The 20201-nt window shown below is 48.9% G+C and overlaps 1 protein-coding gene across 5 annotated transcripts in view; it reads left to right on the forward strand.

The window, feature by feature from the left end:
* The window catches only part of LOC308333357 (C-terminal-binding protein 2), a 150777-nt gene that overhangs the window by 70427 nt on the left and 60149 nt on the right, over positions 1 to 20201 (forward strand). The window lies entirely within an intron of this gene.

Consider the following 20201-nt stretch of genomic DNA (forward strand, 5'->3'; position numbering starts at 1 on the left):
GTTGCGTCTCTCCTTTTCCCAAATATAGAAGTTTTTCCATCAGGTTTTGGATAAATTGAAGAAAAATAATCAGTTTTTTGCTTATTGTGCTCGTCACACATTTTGGTAAATCTTTACAAATCGACGTTGTTTGCTATTATTTTTGAACCACATTGGGATGTGGGATGCGTTTGGGATATTGATGGGTCTAATTTATTGTCATTGAACAAAGCGTGAAACTCTTACTGTTTAGTTTACTGTTGCTTATGAACCGCATGAACCCTAGCATCCCTATTTCTGGGCACGTCTGCTCGTAATAGGCATACATACGTTCAGCAGAAATAGCAGATTTGCGAGAGTTCATATCACACCAAGTTCTGTTGAAACTCGTTGTGAGCTTGTAACGTATTGTAGATATTTTTGGCAATTTGGTGTAGATCATACACGGGCAACTGGTGAATGTGACTGGTAAATGTTTTACTTTTCAGAACTCCTTTTCAGAACTTAAAAAGTAAAAACATTTCAGGATGAAAAAAAAAAGAAAGAAGCTAAAATAGCAGATCTACAAGCTGAAAATGCATCGCATTGTGACGCGTCTTGAGCTTGTAGATCGGTTATTTTTAGCAAGTTTTTGTTTCGTAGAGGTCTCTGCCTGACAGCATATATGCATGCATATATGATATGTGGCCCTCTGGAGTGAGAGTGTAAATATAGTGGCCCTTTCTTTCCCTTGTCAAAGTCGTTGTGTAGATGAAAAACAACGCATGGACCCATGGGTGACCCCTATCACTACACATGTTACTCTATAGGCTGTAAGCCAGGGATGTCAAACTCAAATACACAGTGGGCCAAAATAAAGAAATTGGTACAAGTCGAGGGCCGGACTGTGTTTCAACACACAGGCCATTTTTGGGGAGAGGGCGGGTAGCTGAAAGTTGACCACAAGTGGTATACTTTCACTGCTGATCAATAGTGAAGAGAAGACGCATGCATGCTTGCGCTTGCGCTTGCGGGCCCTCGATACGTGCCAATGCACTCGCAGTGCATTGTGGGACTTGTAGTATTATGGTGGTCCGTGCAGTATACCAGAGGGCCAGTTCTAATACTAATTAAATATCATCCCGCGGGCCAAAGATAATTCATTCACGGGACTGATTTGGCCCCCGGGCCTTGAGTTTGACATATATGCTGTAAGCGGTTCAAATGAAGCCGGAGGGGACCCGCTGTGACCTCCAGGTTTTCAACCACTACACAAACTGTAACATTTTACTGTTGTTATCACAACCCGGGGACCTGTTATTGATAACCGATCCTCCCATTGATCACAATCTGCTCCTGACTTACTGCTGCACACACACACCCCGTAGTAACGATTGTATAAACGTTGACCTCATCAGCAGACCGCTATCTGGACGTATACTGTAAATGAGATTACAGCATCACATCGTGTGTGTGTGTGTGTGTGTGTGTGTGTGTGTGTGTGTGTGTGTGTGTGTGTGTGTGTGTGTGTGTGTGTGTGTGTGTGTGTGTGTGTGTGTGTGTGTGTGTGTGTGTGTGTGTGTGTGTGTGTGTGTGTGCGAGTGTGCGTGAGTGTGACTCATGCACAGGCCTGTGACTCATGTGCCAGTAGAGACCACAAGTATCTCTAACCCATTTTAGGTTAGTATTATGTTATGCTTTAGCTATTGAAAAATAGCAGATCTACAAGCTTGTAGGTCTGCTATTTTGGAAAAATCAAAGAACGACTGACATAGAAACATAGCTTTTTCAGAAAACTGTCAGGATGTAGAAGACATTTTTAGAACTGATATCAGGTCAAAATGGGCTAACCCAGAGCCATTACTATGGGGTTGAATTGTTTTGTCCGAGGCAAGCACACTTGTTTGATACCATCCAATCAGTAGCCGGTGAGTGCGTGCGTGCACGTGTGCGTGTGTGCGTGCGTGCGGTAGCTAGGTCCTTGAACGTTCTGCAATAGTGTTGCATCAATACCGAGGCCCTCCTCCTCCTCCTCGGAATGGACTGCAAATCCTGGATGATCTTTTATGGAGCATGGGAAGCCCTATTACTACACGAAAAAACCACTGAGCTGCTGCATCAGAGACTGGGGAATACAAGAGCGTGTGTTTGTGTGTGTGTGTTTGTGTTAAATCCACTTGTTTCAGAATGTGTCTCGCTAGGTGTCTGCGCGCGTGCGTGTGCGTGTATGTGTATGTAGTGTCAGGCTGATATGTCCCGAGGTATAAAAATCATCTCCCTGCTCTCCCCGGTGTGTCTTGGATTCCCGAGAGGCTTGTTAGGCTGCCGGGTCCTCCCGGAGCCCGCATGGCGCATGCATGCATGCACGGATTGCACGCCCGCCGCGCAGCGCAGGGGGGGGGGAAGACATGACCGCAGTGCTGGAAAATGAAGCGAGACGCAACATTACCCCCGGTGCCTCCATGCCTTGTTTGTTTTGCATCGTGATGTAAGAAGAGCCTCGCTCGGTGCACGGCGCGTGCACGCGAAGCCTTTAAGCGGAGAACATATGCTTGGCACATCCTGGGACATCACTGCGTTGTTGGCCCTGAGAAAGAGAGCCCATAGTATAGGGTCCGTTTATTTGGGACATGCTAAATTTACAATTTATGCATTTTATATTTTATGCATTTTATTTATGGCATTTGAGCCACGACGGACCACCATTTGATTAAATCAAGCCTTTCAGACCCAAAACGTATTATATATTTTGTAGCATTCCATGCTGTATTTGTGTGGTACCATAGGAGAGATAAAAGGCAAACCTTGATCAAAATAAATAACAATTATTGGCCTGGGCCGTGGCTCAGCGGTCCTGGCACCTTGGGTGGTAATCCAGTCTGGCAGTGTGCCGCGGGTTCGACTCCCCATATCGACGGCATTTACATTCTCTAATTGTGTAGACTTTACTTCTTATAAATTTATAGTAATGCAGATGTTGGACAATAATTTAACTCTTTAACAGACTTATGCTCTCAAGAGTTAAAGATCTATAAGGGTCCATTTGGTTACCAACTATCCATCATTTTGCTGGGGACCACCTGGAACCCCCTCAGGGACCACTGGTGTAGATGAGTGAGAGATAGACCAGGAAGTAGTTTTGGAGCCATCCGTTGTTGGACTTGTTGTTTCTGTATGAAGAAATGGTCAAAATGCGTCATTACTCTTTTAACCACATTTAACCCTGGCGTCCCTAATTTGGGATGCCAAATATATTATTTATATACAGTATATGTAGATTTAAAAAAAGCTGTTTTGCAAGATCACAGTGCGTTGTGGGAGTATTGTGTATTTTTTGCTATTGGTATTCTAGGTCTTAAGTGGTCGATGCGTGAGGAGTGGACTCCAGAACGAGGCTATTAATATCAATTAACGTAACGTGTCTATAAGTTGACTCATCAAACAGTCCCTTCCATCGTTTGGCCCACAGGTGAGTCATCACTGATTAGAGCCACTAATGTCCTCGATAGATAGCCAGCTGTTTCATTCCACTGAGTCAGACTGACAAAGACGTTATCCGTTTAGTCAGGAGGGAGCGACCGCTCTAGTCAGCTCTGTGATGCAAGCAGAGTAACTTTGCAGCAAGCGTACCTGGCTTTATATACTTTTCTCTCTCTCTCTCTCTCATGCACACTCATTTACAACACACACACACACACACACACACACACACACACACACAGGCCCTCTCCAGATGGTCGTCGTACAGGATCAGTGAATCGGGTTCTCTGGCAGCCATTGTGAGGGCGGTAAGAAAAAAGTAAAGGGAAAAAACACAAACACAGCCTTGGCAATTTGCGATTTGTTCACACGCCAATGTCCAATGCAAAGTTATTCCCACCAAATTATTTGAGTATAGCGGGGATGATGAGGCTTGCCAATGGCGGCAGTTTCCTCCGTGGTAAAAGGTAGGAACTGGGCACGGAAGAAGGCGTTTTGTTTTCGCACTCAGGTAAAGTCCCCGCAGGCTCCCTGTTTGGCCGCGGTTCCAGGCGATTGCATTTCTCGATTCGGGGCCCACACACACACACACACACACACACACACTTCAACCAGGCGAGCAGTTGGCACACGGATGAAGCTGTGATTCTGTGGGGCGTCTCGTCGACTCTCTGTCTCTTCAAGCCCAAACTGTGTGTCTCTTTTTGGAGGATGGGGGAAGCGTAGCCAAAAACTATACGCTTCTCTCATCACAGTCCACCTGAGCTTTGGTCGTCCCGTCTCCAGAATACTCATGGGTGTTTCCCAGACTCATCTGACGCCTGATTTGTCAAACAGATTTTCTTTTTTTTAACTACAGGAATTCTAGCATCCCCTTATCTGGTGCAAACGCTCAGCGAGAATAGCTGGTCTATACAAGCTCACAACATGATGCATCGCGATGAATTGTCGCGAAGGGATTTGGGAGGTGGGAACTAGTCATTTAGAGCAGTCGTTCTCAACCGTTTCAGGCTGTGATCCCCCACAATAATCACATTTTGACTGGGGACCCCCCAAAATAATCACATTTTGACTGGGGACCCCCCCAAAATAATCACATTTTGACTGGGGACCCCCCAAAATAATCACATTTTGACTGGGGACCCCCCCAAAATAATCACATTTTGACTGGGAACCCCCCAAAATAATCACATTTTCACTTGGGACCCCCCCAACAGATCATGTGGGGACTCTCCTGGGCGTCCCGGGCCACAGGTTGAGAACTACAGAGGCCTGCAGGAACCTGATAGATATTATCATAGGTATTTTAGGCTTTAAGGGATTTTTATTGGCTTCTATCAAGCCAATAATGAGGAGGTGATGCTGTGACTAGTGTTTTTATTATTATGATATGCTGTTAGTTTAGCCTAATCAAAGACACCACCTGGGAAGGCAGCATCTTTAATGTAGCGCGCTCTCTCGCTCTCTCTCTCTCTCTCTCTCTCTCTCTCTCTCTCTCTCTCTCTCTCTCTCTCTCTCTCTCTCTCTGTCATTCTCTCTCTCTCTCTCTCTCTCTCTCTCTCTCTCTCTCTCTCTCTCTCTCTCGCCCCTTGGCTCATAAGCAGGCGTGAAGCGTTTGGTTTCTGTCATCTGCAGAGATCAGTGGTGTATACAAGTAACTGTACATTTTCTCAAATACTGTACTTATGTACAATATTGAGGTATTTGTACTGTACCTGAGCATTTCCAATACTTTTAGCCTAGTTATATTTTCTACCTTTACCCCACTACGTTCATTTGAAAACTCTATTTACTAGTTACTTTGTAGATTTATAAAACATAGACCTATACATCAGCCCTAGTATATACATTTCAACATTTCAATGCGTCTCGATGTGATGCATTGTGGCTTGTATAGATCTGCTATTTTCAACATATCCATACAGAAATGTTGACACCGATACCTTTTGTACTTTTACTCAAGTACATTTTTTTATTCCGGACTGTCATACTTGTTAACCCATTCTGAACGGGAACCCATTTTGGTGTTAGCATCATGTTATGCTTTAGCTATTGAAAAATAGCAGATCTACAAGCTCATAGCGCGCCACCGAGTGGCGCGCTACGAGCTTGTAGGTCTGCTATTTTTGAAAAATCGAAGAAAGACTGACATTTTTAGAATCTGATCTCAAGTCAGAATGGGTTAAAGAGTATTTCTACACTGCAATATTGAGTACTTTTCTCCAACCACTGCCCTTGAGCTCCTGAGCGGTGCGTGAAGCGTTTAGTGTGTGTGGTCTGACCAGTGATCTCCCATGGTCCTCTCTGTCCCACCCCCTCGGGCCGTGGGTTCTTTTCATGTCCCGTGCTTTAATTTGAGCTGAACCAGTGTTTTATCACGCGCCATTCAACCGGATCCCATGGCCCCCGAGGCAGGACAATGGCTCTATGTGGTGGTGGCGTGTGTGTGTGTGTGTGTGTGTGTGTGTGTGTGTGTGTGTGTGTGTGTGTGTGTGTGTGTTATTTGTCTGGGGCTCATGATTGTTTTGCTCGTATAGACTGCGATAATATTTCCCCCTATTCCGCCTGATTAGATTAGAGTTATACTCTACTGTATGTCTCACAGGATATTACTGCTGGAGAATTGCATTGTGATCATTTTACCTGCTTAACCCATTCTGACCTGAGATCAGATTCATACGAGGTTTCCACTGGACACACACTGGTCTGATTAACCCATTCTGACCTGAGATCAGATTCTAAAAATGTCAGTCGTTCTTCGATTTAAAATAAAATAGCAGACCTACAAGCTCGTAGCGCGCCACTCGGTGGCGCGCTATGAGCTTGTAGATCTGCTATTTTTCAATAGCTAAAGCATGACATGATGCTAACACCAAAATGGGTGCCCGGTCAGAATGGGTTAAAGAGCTGGATTCGCTGTAGTATTTCCCTCTTGACCCAATAAATAAATCTTTGCAGAAAAACGACCCAAATCGTCAAAAGGTCGTGTGATCTTGTAGATCTGCTTATTTTCGTCCAATGTGTTCGCGGCAGATTGAGTTTTGAACCGTGTAAGACCTGAGGCCGATCTTCTCAAACCTTTTCAAATTTAAATGATTTGGCCACGTAACCCTCGTCTGAAAATGTTTAGTTACAGCGAGCGACCCACAGAAGTGAGGATTTCTGTAAAAACTAAATTTGAGCGCAAAAAATAGCAGATGTATACAAGCTCGCAGCGTGGCACGAAGTGATGCGCTGTAGAGCTTGTAGATCCGCTCTTTTGAGAACCACTGTTCTACATCGGATTTTCTGAAAAGCATATGTTGCTGCTATATACACACAGTATAGCTAAAATCTAAAATTACAGAAACTAGAAGGATTCGTGGACAACCGTGGGTCTGACCCACTCGACACCGGGCAGTCCCTGTAGGGGTGTGGAAGGCGTGTGTCGAATTTGAAGTGGGTGGGGCGAACGGTTCTCGAGGTACGTTTGATTACAGACGTATACAGAGGCTTTGTGCATTTATAGTTATAGATACAGATATAGTAGATGCTTTCCCGGTTTAACTGTAATGGGTTAATGAGTGGCATGATATTTCTAGGTATATGGCATTCAAAACCCTGCCTGTTTCGACAGCCCATTGCATATGTTAGTCCGTGGAAATGGCACGATGAGAACAACAATAATATGACATCTAACAGGCTGTCCTTTCATGTTTAACTACAGTCGCCGTCTCTCTCTCTTCTTTTCCCCCATCGGTGATGTGGAGACAAGTTGCCTCTCTGTGGTTTTTCTCTCCCTCTCCATCGGTCTCTCTTGTCTCACTCAGCTGAACACTCTCCGTCTTTCCAAAAAGCACACGGGCTGTCGCCTCTCTCCTTCTGTCTGCTCCATCTGTGATGCAGCACGGGCCACTGGCTTGATAATGACAGGCAGGCTGAGAGGAGGAGAGAGGGCGAACGAACCCAACATGGAAGACAAAAAGCTCACAACAAACCAGCCTCGCTTTAAAAAAAACTCGCACCAGTCAGTCAAAAGTCTTTTTTTTCATGCTTTATCATATTTTGACCTGAGATCAGATTCTAAAAATGTCTTCTACATCCTGACAGTTTTCTGAAAAAGCTATGTTTCTATGTCAGTGGTTCTTTGAATTTTCAAAAATAGCAGACCTACAAGCTCGTAGCGCGCCACTCGGTGGCGCGCTATGAGCTTGTAGATCTGCTATTTTTCAATAGCTAAAGCATAACATAATAACACCAAAAGGGGTACCCGCCCAAAATGGGTTATAGCAGTAAGGTCTTGTTCTGCTAAATGACCTCCCACCCACGCTAACATGTGTGACATGCTGTGTCATGCACCACAGAGATGCATGGTTTAAACGGGGGGGCTGCATGTCGTCTGGAGGGTTGATAACGCAACAGATGTGAAGCCCTCGAAAAAAAGCCCCACTCTGCCCCCAGAATTGGAACCATGTGCTCCGCTGCGCTCGAGAAGACCCCCGCCAACCAACCATCAAGCACCGCGGCTCCCACCTCCCCGCTCCCAGGGCTCTTGTTAGAGCGAGGAGAAAGGCCCGCAGGCCCTGTTCAAACTTTAATACGCTGTACAATCACAGTAATTGACTCTTGAAATTGTCGTGTCCGTGGCAGTCGTACTGTTAATTTATGACGTTCCTATGAAAGTTTAATGGACGGAGCAGCAGCAGTCGTGGAGTCGCTCGCTATAGCTATCGAAATCATTCCGCGGCTCTCATCATCTCTCTCTCTCTCGAGCCTCCTCCTCCGCGCCGCTTGCCAAGTTCCCGCCGTTAGCATCCCGTGCCCTAGAAAGATGGCCAGATTGCTCCGGCGGCGGCACGACCGTTGCCCGGACGTCTGTTGTTCCACATTATTCTACCTAGAGGTCCTTTCTTTTTTGGTTGTTGCCGAGCTGCATAACCCATTCTGACCGGGAATCAATTTTTGTGTTAGCATCATGTTATGCTTTAGCTATTGAAAAATAGCAGACCTACAAGCTCATAGCGCGCCACCGAGTGGCGCGCTACGAGCTTGTAGGTCTGCTATTTTTGAAAAATCGACTGATCCAACGACTGACATTTTCAGAATCTGATCTCAGGTCAGAATGGTTTAATCAGACCAGTGTGTGTCCAGTGGAAACCTCGTATGAATCTGATCTCAGGTCAGAATGGGATAACAGCCTGGGAGCTAGCGAGGCGAGAGGAGCGCATTGTTGGCCCATGGCCCTGTCATTGTTCACCACCAAAATATTAATATTCCCCTATACCCCGATATGATGAATATGAAGTCCCCCGTATTGCGTTTCTAATTGCTAGACATCTTCAGTGACTCCAGTGGCATTACACTGGCATCCAGGGCTCGGTCTCGTTGCATATCAGAGGTTGCTGACGAGATGAATTCCTCCCCTCTTTCTCTTTGCATAACTGTAAGGAATGTGCCAATTTGCATGGGAGAGGAGAGGGGAGGGGGGAGGGGGACGGATGCAGCGTATCAGTGTTTGGGCTTTATAGTGCCTCCAGCCTCCAGCTTGGACCCGGGATGTTTATTGTTGTTATTAATGTTTTTGTCAGGAGGCGGGGGAGCGTGAGTGACACGCGGCCCAGTGGAAGGGGCTTATTAAAAGAAGTTATTGTTGGTGGTTGCCGTGGAGAGAAGCGAAGTGATTAATGGTGTATTTTACAGCTGACAAAAAAAAAAAGTGAACCCATAATAACGGAATGCAGCAGCAGCCAGGGGGGAGGTTGGCTGAGGGAAACACGCTAGGCATGCTTTACCTCATCCTGGAGAAGAAAAGCAAACCCGTTCTTTACTCGGATCTGCATCATAGAGAATGATAAAGGTGTTTCTACGCAGTTTCTTTTATTTGTTGTTGCTTTATTCAGATCCAGAGAGAGAGAGCGAGAGAGGGAGAGAGAGCATGATGCAACTGGAATCGATTATGTGGTCGACGCACCATCCAATCATCTACCGGCGTGCCCCCGGGGATGACTTTTTTTTTAAAGGATTCATTAAAAGAATATATTTATTATTTGCCTCACGTATATAACACCATTTATTTTGACCTACTTTTTCGGTCCTTCTTTTTAACAGTGTTAATCTGATGGATATACAGTCTGTTTTATATTTATACGATCACTTTAGCCCTCGCTGTTAAAAAAATAAAACTGCTTGGTTCTAGCATTTGTCTCGGGCGGTTTACAGGTAGTCGCTCCTGTCTCCTGTCTCCTGTCTCCTGTCTCCCAGAACAATTGTGACTGAAAGTATTTCCCCCAAAACCCCCACGTCAACATCCTAGGCAGCCTGTCACTAGCCTGTCACTCCCCAACAGTAACACATGTATTGCTTCTCTCTCCGTCTCTTTGCCTCATCTGTAGTATAGCATCCAGATGATGTCACTGGAGACTCACTGAACAGGGGGGTGGGAAAAGAATCTCTCTTCCCTTGACAGCCCACCTCCTCCACCTCCACCACCACCTCCTCCACCACCACCACCCTCCAGTAGCGCGCTATAGCTATAGCTGCGTCGCAGTGGAGTGGAATGGAGGGTAAAGCAGGGAGAGAGAGAGAGAATAGAATAGAAATAGGCTTAAAGTGATTTCCATCTTCACAGTCTGCCGCAGCCCAATCATATCTCGCTGCCCCCATCGCCCCCCGCGTGTCCCCGCCCGCTCCCCCGTTCCTCCTCCTCCCCCTCCTCGCCTGCCTGCGCTGTCTGTCCTGTCCTTGAAGTAAAAAGCCCAGCTGGTGAAGTGGGGCCGCGGCCTCCCAAATGATCAGCCTCTTTTTTTTGTCTTTTCCCATCGTGCAGTTAACAGAACTCGTTTTGTCATTATTGTCCGTCCGTCCTCCTCCTCCTCCTCCTTCTCCGCCTTTGTGTTTATACATTTTCTCATGTCATGGCCAAAATAAAAGCTGGCACGGTTATCTTTTCTGTGAAGGCAAGGTTCTCAGATAAGCTTTGTTGCGTGCGTGCGTGCAACTGGTGCAGTCGGTCGCTGTAGTGTGTAGTCGGTGTGTTGCTGCTGGCACTGCCTCGGAACCAGATGAATGGAGTGTGAGTGGATAAGGCCGTATAGTTTACGTTGGCGCGCTCCGTCATGCTGTTGTCATATTATTGCACTGCTACATGGTACGAGGCATTACGAGGCCATTACAATGACGGCGTGGCGCAGATGGAAGGATATGGCACGGCCTCAATGGAAACAGAAATGTAATTGAACCACCAATACGCTCATTGTTATGTTATGGTAGCCACTTTCAACCTGGCGTCCTTACTTTGTTGCATGCAGTGTGATATACACACAGTATGTACAGTGTGTGTGTAAACAAACAAACACAAAGAATTGTAAACATTTTAACACCCTGAGCGATAAGGACGGAGATCTCCGCCCTATCAATTAGTATAACGCCCATGAGCGCTCCGTACGGAGATTGATCAAAAGGAAGGAGATTATTGATATCCAAACCGACCGCATCGCTCCACAGACTGGGAGCGTCTGTTGCTCCACAGACTGGGAGCGTCTGTTGCTCCACAGGCTGGGAGCGTCTGTTGCTCCACAGACTGGGAGCGTCTGTTGCTCCACAGGCTGGGAGCGTCTGTTGCTCCACAGGCTGGGAGCGTCTGTTGCTCCACAGGCTGGGAGCGTCTGTTGCTCCACAGGCTGGGAGCGTCTGTTGCTCCACAGGCTGGGAGCGTCTGTTGCTCCACAGGCTGGGAGCGTCTGTTGCTCCACAGGCTGGGAGCGTCTGTTGCTCCACAGGCTGGGAGCGTCTGTTGCTCCACAGGCTGGGAGCGTCTGTTGCTCCACAGGCTGGGAGCGTCTGTTGCTCCACAGGCTGGGAGCGTCTGTTGCTCCACAGGCTGGGAGCGTCTGTTGCTCCACAGGCTGGGAGCGTCTGTTGCTCCACAGGCTGGGAGCGTCTGTTGCTCCACAGGCTGGGAGCGTCTGTTGCGCAACGTTCAATGTTATTTTCCGGTGGGACGTCATCGAAATTGTTCCCCCCATTTTAGCCGACGAGATCGAAAATCTTAAAACGTTAATAACTCCCATGTCTAGAACCGCCACAAAAGACCTCTCTCTGCCCGGGCTCTGGACAGAGCACCTGCCCTGGGTCCATCTATGGAGCTGGCCTGTTCTGACATTACAACACTCCATATTTGGGCATGCCGCAGCCTGACACAGAACACCATATATAGGAATAAAAGGACACACAGAGACACATACCGAAACCTCCTTATATGGTTATACACGGGACACAGACAGATGGGTGGAACGGGTACTCTGACGATATGATGTCTGACGATATTGTTGTTCTGCTGATTGGCTGTCAACGCTGTAGTCCCGTAACCACAGTCCAGACTTCACTCGCATGAATGGAAATGCGATTTCAAGACAATAACCGTATTATTAATACCCACAGCAGAAGGTATAAAGTAAATAAACAAGGAATTATGATCCTGTCCATCAAGGTTAGCGGTATCGCTTCTGCCATGGAAGCCTGTGGTCAAGGTGGCAGCTAATTGAGGGCCAATAAATAGCCAATATGGGTGCCATATATTATAGACGGCATCTGTTGTGGAGCGTGGCTGGCAGGTTAACATTCCAACGGCATGCATTGCATGATTATTTTGGGCCAGTCTTTCTTTGTTGGTGGTTTCTCATTAATCCAAGACAACAGAATATTTTCCCTAGCAGCATAAGTTAAAAGGTTAAACAGACATTATGGAACTTGTTAAACAATCGTATTATCATTCAGTCCAAAAATCAGACGCATAGGGTCAGGTTCAAACTCCATATTGAAGGTCTCATTCAACTGCTGCACAACACCCAGCCAATATCATTCAATATGACATGACCACACTATTTTAATTTGAAAATGTATTAAACCTTTTTTCAACATACAAACGATTACGGTGATTATGCAAAAATAATTGCAATCATCTTAAATAACTGCGATTAGAAGACTATTGTGTAACTAATAGCATTTGTGATATTTAGACAAAATGTGCAGGAGTAATATATGAAGAATGTATAACGGATCTGTGTTGATCACATTTACTATGGAGATAGTGTGTACCGAATTGCATGATGCAAAACGTACCGTCTCCCTCCATGTAATGGCCTGGTGGAGACAATAATGGCAGACAGGCCTAGTGCGAGTGTGCAGCCGGCCAGCAGAGGAGGCTGTGTGTGTGTGCGTGCGTTCCTGCGTGCGTGCGTTGCGTACGTGCGTGCGTGTGTGCGTGCGTTCCTGCGTGCGTTCCTGCGTGTGCGTGTGTGTGTGTGTGTGTATGTGCGTGTGGTGCTTGCTGCAGTGCCACAGTCGGTGTCTCTCAGACGCGTCGCCCCCTTGGCCTATGTCTCGTTGTGGATTATCTATCTCTGAGCCTCAGTGCTTCCCCCTGGCCTGCAGACACAACACACAGACACAACATCACAAGCCTGGCCCACTGGCCCCCCCAGGGTCCCCCTCCCTCCATTCCCCTGGGGAGGGGGACGCCGTAGGAGCCCATCCACTCTCAGTCATTCACAGTGGAGTGTCTCGGGCCAGTGGAGACGTCCCGTCCCCCCCCGGTGATAACCTGTGAGCGTGGTAAACATCGCCGTAACGTAACGGGCATGGGTGGGTAGCCTGCTGCGTCGGACGGTGCTAGCTGTGTGTGTGTGTGTGTGTGTGTTGTGTACGACGGTATATCTGGTTCACAGTGATGTCACGGGGGGAGGGGAGGGAGGGGGGGATTTAAGTCGGTGACACTAATCCTCTGTCGTGGTGTTGGATGAGAGAGGCATCCCTAGATTCCCTACCAATGGCGGCGTGGGTCAGTTCCCCTTTGGATTAGCACGACCACATGTCCCCTCCTCCATTCAGCGTGCTCGCAGCCACAACAGTGCCATCCTGCATATTATCCCTCCCCCCCCCCCCCCCCCCCCCCCCAACCCGACCGCAAACCACCATCAGTCCTGGTGCGGCAGGCTTTTGATTGTGATGCCCGACACAAGCATGGTCCCCGTCGTCCCCCGTAGAATGGAGTAGAACTGGGCCCTGGAAAGGTGCGTTTCTCTGTGAGTGTCTGTGTGTAGTGTAGTGTATGTAGTGTAGTGTTGTGTTGTGTTGTGTGTGTGTGTCTTTATGCACGTGCATTCTCTGTATTATAACATTTGCCATGTTCCGTTTCTCTCCTTGTGGAGTTCTAATGTTTCCAGGGCTGAATAATTTAGCTGGGCAGGCTGTGGGGAGCTACATGATAGCTCAGCCTTAAAGGAGAAGGGGATGGGGGGGGGTGCAGATCAGGTGGAAGGGTACCTTCACCTGTCTTTTTTCTCTTCACCTTTCGATGGGCGGTTCGAGTGTAAGCGGAGCCCTGAAACCCAACACGTCCACCTCATTAGCCCCTTTATAGCAGCACACTTTATTGTCACCATGCTTAGCTGCAGCGAGCAGGCGTATTTCGGCGGCTCCCATCAGGGACACTCTGGTCTGGGATGGACTGAAGGCCAGCTCGGAGACGGAGGAGGCTCCACGCGCTGCCACTACTGTGGCACGGTCGCGGCCCACGGGAACCTGGTGGCGCCGGGAGGCGTCGGCGCCGCAGAGCAGGCCATGTGGTACCAGCTGGCCTCCGACGTGGGCCAGTTCGGCCAGTTCGGCCAGAAACCGGAACCGTACACGCCGCTCCACCAGCCGCAGCCGGTCTACAGCCAGCTGCAGGTCCAGAACGGGCCCGCGGGGCAGCCGATCCTCAGCAGGAGGAACTCCTCGGCAAGCCTATTTCCTCAGCCGGAACTCCTCAGCAGGAGGAACTCCTCGGCAGACCTGGGGAGAAGCCTCTACCTGGAGCAGATGATGGCCTCGGGCCGCACCTCGGTGCCACCTCTCCTCCAGCCTCCCCAGGATTACTACCACGCCAACTCCGTCCTGTCTGGGCAGACGCTGGAAGGAGCCGGCTTTTATAATGCCGGCCAGCAGCAGCAGCAGCTACTTAGCGGCTCAGGGTTGAATTATGGGGGGGTGAGCAGCACCGTGTGGGATCAGGGACAGGCCAGAGCCGCCACACCTGCTGCCTTGTGCGCCGCCACGCCTGCTTATGCCCCGCCTCCGCCTCCCCCCCCTCCTCCTCCCCCTCCCCCTCCTCCTCCTCCCCCGCCCCCCTCCCCTCACGAGCTGAGCCGGTTGTATATGGATTCCCTCCGAGCCAAGATCCCAGACCTCCAGTGCATCAGCAGCAGGGCTGCCTCTCCCTCGCTCTACGGAGTCCAGCCGGCCTCTCCCTCGCTCTACGGGGTCCCGCAGGCCTCTCCGTCTCTCTACGGGGTCCCACAGGCCTCTCCCTCTCTCTACGGGGTCCCGCAGGCCTCTCCCTCGCTCTACGGGGTCCAGCAGGCCTCTCCCTCGCTCTACGGGGTCCAGCAAGCCTCTCCCTCGCTCTACGGGGTCCAGCCGGCCCCTCCCTCGCTCTAACGCCTCTGAGCCGTACTCTCTCTCCTCCCGGCCGGCTTACACCACCGTCGGTGGCCTCCCTTTGGACGCCCATCTGGCCGCCACCAGTCTCGTGGTGGATCAGGCCATGGACGCCCGCGCCTACGGAGCGGTGGCCTCCCAGAGGCTGCCCTACGACCCCAGCTACGACCCGGCCATGGCCATGACGACCGCGGGCATGCCCGCTCACCACCCCCGGCGCCTCCCGGATGGTGGAGCCGTCGTTCCTGACGTCGCTGCGCGCCGAGGGCCTGGCGGAGAGCACCATCACTGTCCTCCTGCAGCAGGGCTTCGACTCGCCCGCCATGCTGGGCGTCATGGAGGAGCACGACATCCGCTCCGTCACGCCCAACCTGGGCCAGGCGCGGGTTCTGACCCGCGTGGTCCTCAACAACAAGAGCAACACGGCGCTGGCGCCGCAGCGCGGGCGCTCCAGCAGCTTCAGCTACATGCAGCCGCAGGGCCTGAGCATGGACCCCGCCCTGATGCAGCAGCACGCCACCCTCTCTCGCCTCGCATGGGCGAGTTCCTGGGCCGGGAGACCCAGCAGCGCGCCCTCCCAGCACCTGCTGGAGACCACCACCTACCCGGCGGCGGCCGCGCGGGCCGCGCACCTGGCCACCGCGGCCTTCCCCGTCAGCCCCGGAGGGTACAGCAACGCCGTGACGCAGCCCCGGGCCCTGTCCATGTACAACGCCCACACCGGCCTCGCCATGTCCGCCCTGGGCGCGCAGCAGGCGGCGCCCCTCCTCGCCGGCGGCCCCGGGACCCCCGGGGCGCAGCCCAAGACCTACATGATGGGGTCCTACTCGCCCATGGAGCTGATGAAGAGGCCCGCCACCAACATGGGCCCCATGTCGCCCGTGGTGGCGACCACGCCCATGCACAGCCCCCAGCTGCTCCGCAAGGGGGCCGTGGCGCCGCTGCCCAACATGGCCGGAGCCGGAGCCCTCCAGGCCATGCAGAACCTTAACAGGCCCTTAGGGGGCCGCCGCACCGGGCCCCCCGTCATCGTCTCCTCCATGATCACCTCGCCTGACGCAAGTAATGGCAGTCCTCCTCTCTCCTTCCTCACCTTTCCTCACCCGTCTCCCCTCAACGCTTTCTCTGTACTTTCCTTCCCCTATGGCTGTAGCTTTTCTTGATTGTTTCTGTGTGGTATAGACAAGCCTCTTATACGTTTATCTGCTTTTTCTAATCTAGATTTTCTTCAGAATAGTTTTTTAAGATACATTTTTGGCTCACTGTAAACTTCTGCCCAATTCAGTGAATGCTGACAGAATTTGTGCGGAGTAGCTTACCGCACGTGATGCATCCGACAAATTAAGTAGCTTCCTACAAAGAGGTCTGTTTTTAAATTGCAGAATAGAATAATGATGCGTCCAGTTGAAATGACCGTATGTTGTTGTTGTATAGCAGACAGGGCCATTGTGCCCGAGTCCATGTGATAGCATTTAAGGCATTCACTCTATTGAACATTCCTCTGCGTCTCCTTTTGTCCACTTTGTGTGGCGTGATCACACGTGATTTCCACTCCACATCATAGCTCTGTGCTGCTTCTTCTGCGTGACGTTTTGTGTATCGCTCATGTAGAGACGCCATGAGTGTCAATAGCTTGTGATCACTAGCATCACTAGCAACCTTGAAGAAAATAGAATAACAGCCTTATAGTTGCTTTACTCTAAATAGACGTTGTCTAACATATAAAGAGCATCTGATTTGTGAATTCCTTTAAACACGCTGGAGCGAGTATAAGTATAAGTGCCCCCCGGAAAACACATGAAAGGCAAGGTCGTCGTCACCACTATCTGCGCTTTTGTTTCTCCCCTGATAGAGTACTGTCACTCTCTTTTACACTCTACTCTGCCCTCATGGGCTTAATGGCCGCCAATCCAATTACAATAATTGGATGTGTGGCTGTTCGGGAATATAATAGGTAACTGCGTTTTATAGACGCCGCCGTCGTCGAATGCCTTCACATTGCAGCCGGCCCGCAATCGCATGTTTGTAATTTATGTTTTATTTTCATTGCACTTAAACCTAAAAGTTTTCTTCAGATCAGACAGCGAGGTGTATATGCGGTGAGACTATATTCCTCATCTGGTCGAAAATTGAAAAGTTAATTGAAAGTAAATTTGCCCTTTCGTTCATTTGCCACTGTTTTCCCAACAACATCTCCCACAGTTGAAGTGCTCGTATGGCGGCATTGCTATTATGACCAACAGCGGTTATATGAGCCCAACGCTCGCTTCGGAAATGCAGCGGAATTGATTTGCATGCATATAGAGTGGCCCGCCATGAAAGAAAATGAAGTACTGTGCCACTGTACTTTTGATCACATTATGCATGTTGCAATGAATTGCTTTGACAAGACTGAGCTCCTCGTGTTGTATTTACATGATTTTTTTCTCTTCCCCTTGGATATATATATATTTTCTTCTTCTCCCGTGCTCATCTATACAGGCTGCGTTTTTGCCTTTTGAATATAATGTAGCATTTATTCTCAGCGGGGCATACAGAACAGAACAGAACAGGTAATTACATGGACCGCACAGGGTCTGCCAGCCAACCAGGTCAACAACACAGCCCAGTCTGGCTTACCCATTTTGGGCTGGAGAAAAAAAAAAGCTTCTAAATCCTGAAAGAATTCTGGAAAAAAAACGATGTTTCTATATGTCAGCGGTGCTCAACCTTTTTCATGTCAAGGACGGGTCGGACCCCCAGAATTATCTCTACTGCATACGTATACACTTTAGCAGATCTACAAGCTCACAATGTTGTAGTGGAGGAGTAGCACAGACTGTGTGACCCGTTGTCAGCTTCGGGCTATTTACGGCACCGGCGACACCGGCCACACCACGAAGCATAAATCACCCTCTGAGCCTTGAGGAGGAGGAGGAGGATGGTGGAATGGAGGATAGACAGAGTGATGAGGGGAGCTCACTCTGTCTGCCACAAACACTCTCTCCAAGGTCACAGCAGCCTTTTTTTTTAGCCTCCCAGTCTTTCCCCGTCCTCAAGTTAACCAATTTTGACCTGAGATCAGTTTCTAAAAAATGACTTCTACAATCCTGCTAAGCTATGTTTCTATGTCAGTCGTTCTTCGATTTCTCAAAAATAGCAGACCTACAAGCTCGTAGCGCGCCACTCGGTGGCGCGCTATGAGCTTGTAGATCTGCTATTTTTCAATAGCTAAAGCATAACATAATGCTATAACACCAAAAGGGTTTCCTGCCCAAAATGGATTAGACATTCTTTTAGCAACAACAAAGTAATTTGCATCTGGCTGACATTTGTTGCTTCGGTAATTTTGTGTCCCATAATGGGCCAGCAGCAGCAGCCCCTCGCCTGCCTGCCTGCCGATCGGAAAAAAGCGTACTCCTTAATTGTGTGTTGCTAGGCAACCTTGGGTTTCGGCTGTAATCAGAGGAAGATAATCTTCATATTTAAGGAAGGGGGGGTGGAGCCTTGCACACAGCACATTTACATTGTGTGCTTGTTACTTTTGTGGGGGTTTAATGGTATTTTTTTTTGTTGGTTCGGTGCTGGAGAAAATTGAGTGACAATATTGTTTCCGTGGCACTTAATGAAAACATCTCCCCTCTATCTCTCTCTCCATCTCCTTCTCGCTCTCTCTCCTGGTATATCTCAGGAGATTGCTTCTCATTTTTTGTTGCAAAGGCTTGGAGTACCTTCTGTGAAGAGCTCTCTTATCCCATTCTGACCGGGAACCCATTTCGGTGTTAGCATCATGTCATGCTTTAGCCATTGAAAAATAGCAGATCTACAAGCTCATAGCGCGCCACCGAGTGGCGCGCTACGAGCTTGTAGGTCTGCTATTTTTGAAGAATCGAAGAACGCCTGACATTTTTTTAGAATCTGATCTCAGGTCAGAATGGGTTCATCAGACCCAGTGTGTGTCCAGTGGAAACCTCGTATGAATCTGATCTCAGGTCAGAATGGGTTATTACACGCCTGGTGTTTTATGTTCAAACATTGCATATTGATGAGAAGAAGGTTGACACATTATGTTTGTGCACCCACTGAATAAATTGGTATAGCTCTTCTTCTTCCAAATGCAAGGGATGCTCTTTTTTATCATCGTATCATCAAAGGGTGTATTTCCGTCCGTCGATAATACGAGCGCGGCACACGCTACTACTGTGCGTGCGATCCTCTTCTTCGCTCGCGGTGAAAGCAGAAGTTTTGGAGCAGCAGTGAAATTAGTGGCTCATTGGTGTCATCGTTAAGGCTATTTTTAGACTTTGTGGAATGACCATGATGTCGTATATATACGACAAACTAGAGCCAGATGGATGAATCAGTCAGGCTGATATATATCAGCCATTACTTGACTTTTCTCTGTGACATCTTTGACATCTTTCAGTACGCTGCAGCTGTTGTGTCCTGATTTTCTTCTTACCACTTTCAACCTGTCATTATAGGAGAAATTACAGGAGAAAATGTTTAAAATGTAATTTTCTTTTTAACTATGTGTACAAGCTCACGACACTTTTGAACATGGCTATAAAGTGGTTACATTTGTGGTTGTTGTATTTAATCGTCTTTTTAAGTTAAATGTTGTCAAATAGAAACTACTGTATAATCGAATATGATCGACAGATTGGTAAAAAAAAAACTGGCAATCGATAGTCGTGTGTACTCGGGGTCGACACCGCACTCTGGTATGGGTCTACTGAAACTGTGTCATTGGACAAAAATATAAATTAGCCTTGAGAGAGAGAGAGAGAGAGAGAGAGAGAGAGAGAGAGAGAGAGCTGCCGCAGGTGGGAGGGCCCTGCCCGCAGAGCTTCGTTCTGTTGGTTGGCTAAGGCCTGTAAGTAGCATTAACAATGGCATTAAATGGTGGGAGCCCGAGCCGGGCTGCGACAGTTTCCCTCGGTGCCCAACGTAAGGAGACGGTCCACACCCTGCTGCCACGCCACACAGCGCAATTGGCCATGGAGTTGTCTGTCAACGCCACACAGCAGCAGAGCAGCACAGGTAGGGTGGAGAAGAAAAAAAGAGAGAGAGAGAATGAAAGAAAGAAACGCATCACGTGGTGTAGACGCCGCGCTAGCTAGTGATTGGCTGGGTTTCATGTCATGTTTGTCAGTGGTTCGTTCGTGCCTCGGTAGATTATCATTTGGGATTTGTGTACACGTACGTAGGCAGTGAGTCGGCACGTGACCTCCTGCAGAGTGAGATTATCCTGGTGTGTGTTTATGTGTGTGTGTGACTGTGTGTGTGTGTGTGTGTGTGTGTGTGTGTGTGTGTGTGTGTGTGTG

This window comes from Protomyctophum bolini (assembly GCF_963924005.1).
Source record: "Protomyctophum bolini genome assembly, chromosome: 18".
NCBI lineage: Eukaryota > Metazoa > Chordata > Actinopteri > Myctophiformes > Myctophidae > Protomyctophum > Protomyctophum bolini.